This window comes from Ambystoma mexicanum, chromosome 11 (genome assembly GCF_040938575.1).
Source record: "Ambystoma mexicanum isolate Mex_15411 chromosome 11, UKY_AmexF1_1, whole genome shotgun sequence".
NCBI classification, from domain to species: Eukaryota; Metazoa; Chordata; class Amphibia; order Caudata; family Ambystomatidae; genus Ambystoma; species Ambystoma mexicanum.
Window position 1 is genome coordinate 793,438,317 of NC_090934.1, and position 9,774 is coordinate 793,448,090.

Here is a 9,774-nt window from a genome sequence, read left to right on the forward strand (position 1 = left end):
GAATGCACAATAAAAAATGACCTTCCCTGTGCCTGTTTGGACTAGGCATAAGGGAAGCTGCAATTCCTGAGAGGTTCATTTCAGAACCTTTCATGTGTGGGCTGTGAAGCTGGAGAGAGATTAGTAGTCTGAACCTCTACTCAACCGCCTGTGTTCTCATCCTTCAAACAAGGACAGAAATGTATTTTTCTATTTTGATCACATTTCACTCTGGCAGGTCCTTTAACGGCATGTATGTGAAATGTGCTCCTAGCATCCGCGTGGCTGCTGGGTGCAATTAATAAATTTGTTTCGGAATATATGCAAGGGGCAGGGCAGCGCATCTTTGCACTACTGTCCAGCATACCGCTACTGCACATCTTTTTTAATGAGCCAAAGAGTACATTCAGACTGCTTTATGCATTACTTGGCTAATGGCATGAGAGGACGCATCATAAGTTCACACGCTTTTGCTGCCTCAACATGGCCCAATCTCATACTTTTTTTAACGGTATTGAAGGTAAGCATCTGCACTCGCCTTCTGCGGCATGAAAAAAGAAAAGAAAATTGAGACCTATTTGAAATGTTTACCTCTAGGGCTAAGGTGGAGGTGAAAACAGGTGGACTTTTCTGCTCAAAGTCCACCTGAAATACACCTACGAGTAGTCCTATGGAATACCATCATTAGAATTTAAAGAACTTGGTTGGATGGTGAATCAAGCGGTAGTTAGCGAATTCTGCCAGATTTGACCACTATCACCCAACAAGTAATTAGGCCCTACTTTTTTTTGTGAGCTGGTTAAGATTATATTTGGGGTGACACCATGACTGACATATGCAGAGTTATTTTCGCAAATCAGTGGCAGTTCTATAGAAAACATACCTTCCTGTCACTTTCAAGATTTATTTAATGGTCAATTGCCTCAGTTGTCGTAGGAGAGAAGATCACAGCTCAGGATTGAGCTCTGCATAGTTAATTCTTGAAATTGATGGCAAGTCAATGGGAAATGGCACTGCAGGGCACTTTCAAATATGAAAACTAGTGATTAGCCCTGATCTCATATTTATCACTGAAACATGGTTCTCGGAATACTCTCGATCGCACATAAAGCATTCCCACCCGACTACTCCCACATCCCCCACAACAGACCCTCCAGAGGAGGCGGAGTAGCCTTCCTACACAAACCACACATAACAGTCACACTGTTCGAAACACAGCCTTGCACAGCTAACTGCGAATCCCTGCTAGTCAAACTCTCCTTACCGCCATCACTCTCCCACAGTTTCCTACTCATTTACAGGCCCCTCGGATATGACAGATACTTCACCAACAATGTATACGACACTCTAGCAGTCACATTGGTTACCCACCCGTCACTCACCCCACTGGGGATTTCAACATATGGTTTGATGCCCCTAACAACCCCATGACTCAACCCTTGGTCGATGGTCTGGAGTCACTCAACCTTACCAAGCAGATAACGGGACCAGCACACACTGCCTGCCACACCGTTGATGCCATCTTTAGCTCAACCAACCTCATCCTCATATCCAGCCCTAGAGCCCTCATCTGGACAGACTACTCAGCCATCCCTTTCTTTCTTGATGCACGCTCTCCCGCTCACAGGGCTGGTCATGTGGGCAGCGCATCATGTCACCTCTGCTCCAAAAACCATCCTCTGGCTCTCCGTAAGCAAGAAACGTGGCTCCAAAATCTTTGCTTGACACACCGTCCTTCTGGGAAAAAAAAAGCCTACCATTCTGTCCAAAATCAAAAATTACCTTCTGGCAGAAACCTTAGATCTATCAGCTTAATGAAAATCAAACCCATTACCTTTAAAAAAAAAGGTTCGGAATGACAACGATTAACACATTGGTGTTAATCTCTGGAATGACAACCCCCACCACCTGGGGAGTGAGGGCAATTATCCAAGGTTGAGAAAACAACCAAAAATCTTCCTTTTCAAGCAATCTTTCACCACTTGATCTTTGTCACATGCATGGACGATCTTCAAAGTGGCATTACATATAATGCTGCTATGCCAAGCACCATTGACCCAGTTACCTTTTAACTTTATGTCCGGACACTTGCAGCCTCAAATGGAGACAGCTTCACAAATTCGGAATGCCTGTGCTCTACTGCTTTATGGTCTCCTATGCACTTCTATGCTATGGGGCATATTTTCCATGAGCTGTAATGTAAATGCATGACATAAATGCCTTGCGCAAGGCTTCTACACCATACATTAAATTCACTCCTCTTTTTCAACCATGTATATGACGGAGAGGAGGGGCCGAACGTAACTTGCATTTCCACCACTGCCTTCGTCTCTGCCATGCAAAAGCTCCACCCTTTGCGCCGGCATGCTGGGGATCCCTATGGAGTTTGCCGGCTTTATGAGCCAGAAAAAAGCAGTCGTACTGCCTAGGGATCCATTGTAAATGCTGCCAGCCATGTGTACATGGCAGACAACATTTACTTCATTTGCACTGCAGTGTGCAAAAGTTGAGGGTAAAAGGTGGCATACACACATGTATGCAGCCTTTTCCTCTCACCTTTTGCAGTCCACCGTGTAAGCGATGAAAATTTGGGAGCAGTGACCCGCCTACTTGTAACTTTACTGAGCTGATTGTTTCTCTCAATGCACTTCCTTGTTATAACGCTGTGCTCAAGTCTACTGTCCCTCTTCCTCATCACTTTCTTGATCTAGAATGTTCCCTAGGACTGTGAATGGTCATCTTCCCTGTTCCTACAACTCTTTGTGGTGCAAGAAGCAAATTATTTCGTAGTGGACACCTTACAAATCAACAGTAAATACATAACAACCCTGTCCTTTGATTTGTAATGTGCATTATTCTGGTGCTAATGGCAGACGTTGTAAAATATGTTAAAGCTGCACGTTTTCTATGGTTTACGCAATTCTTAATCATTTTCCACCTTTCTCTTAAATGTTGCGTAGGGTGCTCCTTCTGCTCTATTTTCGTTGCTAGTTCATTTGCCTAAATCATTTCCGCAAATAAAAGACAACATTTCCTTTAATTTGCTTCTGGTCCTATTGCAGTCTAAAGACTAGCCTTGGGTGGTGATGATTAATTTTATGAACTTTCTTAAGCATACTTGGAAAAGAAAAGCTTATGCAGACTTGTATTATCTGGTACAGCTTCATGTTAAAGTACACATAGTGTATGCTGCGGTACAGACTTGTACGCTTGCTCTAGCATTCTATACCATATACAGCTGTATACACTAAAACACATTCCTTTTATTTATTTGTATTTATTTATTTTGCAATGTATATAGCACACCAAACCCAAAAAATCTATGCTTAGCTATAACCTTCTATGCCCATGTTCATGTCATTACCCACAAGTTAAACACCCTCAACAATATGCTCAGGTCCAGGTAAGCATTACATGTCCAAGTACCGATTTTACACCTGGTACCATCACATGGTAAGGAGCATACATTATAGGCCGTTGTTCAGTATTTTGCAGCTCTGTAGATCCTTATGCCTACTGCTGCTTGACTTATTGAATGGCAATATACGCCTTTGCAAGCGTGGGTAAAAGGTCATTTTAAAGTAACAAACCTTATGATGTTGTGCAACTTGATAGGATATGATATGATATGGCATTTATAAGAAGCCTATACACAAGTTTTTCAAGGCGCGATGAGACAAGGGAGGGGAAACAGAGGGAATATAGTGACAACAATTGTACTAGGCCACGTGACGTTGAGATCGCGCAAGTGCAGGGGAGGGAGGGAAGGGGAAAACTGCAGGGGGAGGGGGCTATGCGGTACATAGGATAGCAGTAAAATAAATAAGACAATAAATAGAAGTGCAGACAGCTGGTGGCAAGTGCAAGGGTAACTGCAGACATCAAGTGTCAAGTGCTAGTAGTGGCTGTAGGGATACAGAAACAGTCCCCAAGTGCAGGGTTGCCAGGGGGACATCGCAGGTGTGCAACTGGCGGGGGGGGCCGGGGCTCGATTTCAGAGGGTAGCCAGGTAACCGGTACAGTTTCAGATTCAGCCAGGAGATCAGCAGGGGAGAGGAAGAGAGAAAACAGAAGCAAAGAGGAAGGTCTTAGGTGCTTCCGAGCGTCAGGGAGGCTGTTCCAGAGAGAGGTCTCAGCAGAAGAAAGAGATCTACCACCAACTCGCTGCTTGGTGTAGTGACTAGCCCTGAGGGAGTTGGAGGCAGATGAGCAAAGAGCTTGAGAGGGAAGGTATTTAGGAAGAGAGATTTGAAGGTATTGAAGTCCCAGGCCCCAGAAGGCCTTGTGGACAATGCAGAGGGTTTTGAACTTAATCCTTGCTGACGCTGGGAGCCAGTGCAGAGATCTCAGTCCTGGAGAGATACGATCCCTGGGCTTGAGGCCAAGGACAAGTCTCGCAGTCCTGTTTTGGATGAGTTGCAGAGGGTGGAGAGTAGAGGAGGTAGATTTAGAAAGACGCTGTTACAGTAGTCCAGCCTAGAGAGAACCAGAGCTCTGGAGACAGTGAGCTTCTGGGGTAAGGAGAGGAAAGGAAGAATACCTCTGAGGAGGTGCAGCTGGTAGTGTGACCTCTTAGAGACGTCAGAGATGTGAGGAGAGAAGGAAAGTGTGAAGTCGAAGATGACCCCAAGGTTTTAGCCTCACAGGTGGAAACAGGAAGAGGTCCAAGATAGGCCGGCCAGAGAGTGGCCAGAAAGGAGGGAGCAGGTGTGCCGATTAGAAGAATCTCGGTCTTACTGGCATTAAGGCAGAGATCATTGGCGACACACCACTCCTGGATGGCGGACAGATGGTCAGAAATGAGAGAGTGAGAAGAGGTGTCTGAAGGGAGCCTGAAAATGAGCTGAGTGTCATCCACATAGCACTGGAAGTTGGGGCAGAGAGCGGCAATGTGGTGGGCAAGAAGTGACAGGTATTGGTTGAACAGCTAGGGAGAGAGGTTAGACCCTTGGGGAACACCCTAGGTAGAGATAGAGATAGAGGAGAGGAAGGAACCAAGTTAGAACTTTGAGGGTCAATCAGAGAGGAAAGAAGTCAGCCAAGCCAGGGCCTGATTGGAGAGACCCAGGTTATCATGGAGACTGTTGAGCAGGACGGCATGGTTGACCGCGTCAAAGGCAGAAGAGAGATCAAGTAAGATGAGGACACAGGGGGTGTTGGAATTGAGGTTGGAGAGCAAGTCTTCACAGGTTTTCAGGAGAGCAGTTTCCGTGCTTCTGGCAGCTCCGAAGCCATGGAGACAACCAACAGATTCAGAGTGAAGATTAAGGTGGGGGGTGGCCGGTTTTTCCAGTAGTTTGCCCAGGAAAGGAGTGATGGAGATTGGACGATAGTTAGCTGGGCGGGAAGGGTCGGCAGCGGGTTTCTTAAGAAGAGGGTGCACACAAGGGAGTGCTTCAGGAGGGAGGAGAAGACTCCAGTGGTGAAGGAGTGGTTGCAGAAGTCAGCCAGAGCAGGAACCAGGGTGTCAATGTGGACCTTGATGGTTTTAGAGGAACAGGGGTGAACCTATTTTGACGAGAAGTTCATAGATCAGACGTGTCTAGAAACCTAGTCTGAGGAGAACAGGGGAAAGGCAGAGAAGGAGGGAGGAGAGATGGCCGAAGAAGGACCAGAGGAAGAGCAGAGAGTAGAGGGAGGAGGAGGAGAGGAAGAGGTAGAGGACAGGATGTCCTGAGTTTTAGAGATGAAATGAGAAGCCAGGGCCAATCATTGGGCCTAGTAGGAGACAGGAGAGAGACTGCAGCTGGATTGGCCAGCTCCTTGCAGATTTTAAAGAGTTCTGCCGAGTTTTTAGATGCGTGGAGACATGGGCCTGGGTGTGGGCTCTCTTCTTGGTGCGGACAGAGAGCTGGTAGTGCCTTTGGAGCAGGGGGCAGGCCAGTTTGTCAGATTATGTACCAGAAGCATGCCATTTCCTCTCAGCCACCCTGCACTTGCGTTTAACGGTGACAAGGTCTGAGTCATACCAAGAGTTGCACTTGGCTTTGGGCTTCAAGTGGATCCTCATGACAGGGGCAAGAACATCAAGAGTATCAGATATAGCAGAGTGGAGCATGGAAAGGGCTTTGTCAGTGTGTGAGTCAGGTAATGGGAGAGGGGGTGGGTGAGAAAGTGGCAGCGAAAGCCTCAACTGACACACACTTCATGGGTCGGATAACCGGGAAGGTAGGTGAAAGTGCTGGGGTTGACTTGACTTGGTTTCTTGCAGACCCTGGAATGGCTCGGGAAAGACCCCAGCAAAGGTCCAATAACAGAATATCCTGACACAACATTGTATGGCCTGGGACTACATTGTAGGGCATAGTGAGTCCTTGTGGCAAGGCACACACTTCACCCACCCTGGACAATGCTTCTGTGGCAGGATCCACACATCTTCAACCATGATGCAGCCTGTTATGCCCTAATGGAAACCTACAGGCCCTGGTTCAGACGTATGGAAAGGTTTGTTCCCAGGCACAGCGCTTTTTCCACATAGTATGTTCTGAACACATTTATATGCCTTGAAACAACCAAGCATTTTGCCAGCTGTACATGCCCACATTCACCCTAAAAGTCTTTGGTAGGGCCTCATAATAAGGTGCTCACAATATTCTATGGGGAACTGTAGAAAGAAGATACCACTTACTCAGTGGGGTTTCAGGGTGCACCTGAATTCCTTCCTGACAAGGATCAATATGCTAGTGAAAGAGATGGAAGACTTGATGACTTAGATACATTGGGCCTCATTACACGGTAGGCGGTAACCATGGCGCTATTAGCGCCATGGTTGCTGCCAGTATTTTACCGTGTCCACCTTGGTGGATGGCGGAATTACCGCCCTACTCCAAGGTGAGCAGGGGTGGTAATTCCCCATTCACCAAGGCCCTTCCCCATTCCTATTTTTGCCCCCATAGGGCATAATGGGAATGGGGAAGGTGCTAATTACTGTACCGCAAATTGCGGTACCGTAATTAGCACCAAGGTCCCTTTACGCGTTCGTTTTTTAATGCCTGCTAAAAGCAGGCATTAAAGTACCAACCCACAAAGGGATCTCGTAATAAGGCAGTAAGGGTTAACGGTCACCAGTACCCTTACCGGTGACCGTTAACCCTTACCGCCTACCGTGTAATAAGGCCCATTGTTTTTCAAGGAAGGAGAAATTGCATGTCATTAAGTCCCATAACCCACAAGGAATAGCAGGGCTGGATCGATTCTGCCACAGAGCTGAAAGGGAGCAAGAGAAAACCTGAGTAGTTAGACAAGGTGAAAGTTGACATACCAATGGATAAATGGGTAGGAGACTGCAACGATGCAGGAGACATTTTCCTCTAAGGACCATAGTCCTAAGTCCATCCCTCTCCCTTCTGAATTCTGCTTTCGGGCGGTGTGAAAAGAATCACTCACACACAGTCCTGGGGTTTTAGAAGGTCCCTGCACTTCTTTCTTTTCTTTCTTGCCTTGGTGGCAGGATTTTGACCACTATTTACCCCGTTTATGTAGGTGTTAGTGGCTCTCTGACACGGATCGCCAGAGACTTTTAAACATCACAGTGAATTTTACTTCGTACCTTTTCTTGTTTCACTGAATGTTAAAAGCTTCCATTTGATGGAATTGTGTTGTCAAGATAGGCCCATATAAGTGAACGTATTCACGAGGCATGACCAAGTGAAAGGGGTGCTTGTTAAATGTCCAGCACCGGAGTCTTCTCCTCTGCTCCATCTGGAAGCTGTGGCCTCCAACTCTGCCTCTGAATTAAATGCTCACCTTAAACCTACCAACTATGTTGCTGATTTAGCCACTGGCTGGCCTCGCCCCTCTTCAATTAAAAAGGGGTCCTGTTAACAAAAGCTTGTTTGATCCTTCCACTCTTTCCATATTTAGCCTATTGCCAACTTCCCTATCCTTTCCAAGCTCATGGAACAGGTAGTGGTGAGACCGCTAGAGGATTTTCTTGATTTCATCCACTGCCTCTCACAAGTACAGTCTGACCCCTGCGCAGAACACAGCAGAGACAGGTTTGCTTACGTTTTGGGCTGATGTATTTTCTGCAGTGGATAACAAGGATGTTTTGTTGGTCATGCTTGCAGGACGTTGCTGCGCATTTCACACTGTTCATCAAATTCTACTTCACAGGCTTTTATCAGAGGCCCCCAAAACCAGCACATCTCTGAGCGGGCTCTAATAAGGTTCCATGTGTTAATATCCCCGCAAAAATATTGCCATACAAGGAAATTGCTGCATTTTTGCAGTTATATCAAGCCATGGAACCTGTAATTTTTTGGATGGAGCGGGGGACATCCCCGAAACCCCAGTCCCATTAGCCCCATAAATTATCCCCACTAATAATATTGCCTATGGTCTTACCCCACGACCATATAAATGGTGATATTATTGGTGAGGATAATATTACCTGATACCTCTAATCATTTTTGGAGAGATAAAATAAAGTGAGTTCCATTTGGCCTAATTTGTTGATACAAAAAACTCACACATGGCGTTGCCCAGGCATCCCTCATGCCTTGTCCTTTTACAATAGCAACCTTGTTCCATTTGACATTCAGATCTCCTTACCAATATACATATAGTTGCTTGCATAAGGCATCTAAGTAGTGGTGGGCAACATGTACTGCGCGAAACAGGCAAAATATGCACCGGTTCCCGCTTCCGCCTGCTCTGTGCAATTCACATCGTGGTTTTGCCTCTTTGGGTATTTCACCTGCAGTCAAAATGTTTCATCCATAGGGGTTTCACGTACGTGCTCTGGACATTTTGGATGCCTCCGGCCCATTTCTCCCACGCAAATCTTTGTCCACCTTGCCAGCATGTTTTGTGCTCTGGCACATTCTGCGCCTACCGAAAAGGCGAATTGTTGCTTGCTCATTAAGAACAGATAGCCAATGGGTGATGGCTTTGTGCTGTGCCAAACGTGAATCTTTACATGTTTCCTTTTGTTTTGTGGGCTCTACGGGGCCTTAAAAGAAACCATTAAGGAACGGCCGATAGTGGTTGGTGTACCTGTTATTTTTGAGCCAATCCTTTGAGGGCAAATGGAAATAGCCTCACCCAGGCTCGTGTAAATATATGTGCTTGTCCTGGTGTGTTCAGTAGAAGTTGGCTTCCTCTGTCACTGACGTATTTGTGGCTGGCTTGGCTACAGGACAAGGTGACCAAGACGATCAAGTTGATCAAGTGACCAGGGCGACCATGACGATCACTGCGCCTTTAATCCTGATTCACTTCATTGCATTGGCAAGTATGGCATGGTTAACTTGTGTATCGCTCATGCATTGGGATGGGGGGGCATGTGTATCACTCATGCATTGGGAGGAGGGGACCTGCAATTGAGCTGAGTTGTGGTGTCTCATGCTTCCACCTGCCCCTTCGCTCACTTTCATTATGGACCTGTGTAGAGTGCCAGGCTCAACTTGGGATCGTACATGCAATGGGGTTTGGGGGCTTGTACTTGAATTGTGTTGTCCCATGCTCCCACATGCCCCTTTCCCAACTTTCATTAGGGTATTAGGGACCTGTATAAGGTGCTGGGGTCAACTTGTGTATCGCACTTCCATTGGAGGGGTCAACTTCTGCTTTGATCATGCATTGGGGATGTGTTTAGAGTAGCTCAGCTGCTAATAGTTTATGTTGTTTTTTCACAGTGCCTTAACAAATAACATAGCATAGCCACCCCCATGCACTGTATCTCTGTGAAACCTGCTTTGGCAGATACAATCATCATGGATAGTGATACTCCTCTGCATTCCTGTGGGTCAACACAGTCACTGGCAGTGGCACCGGCAATGAGTGGCATTGTCC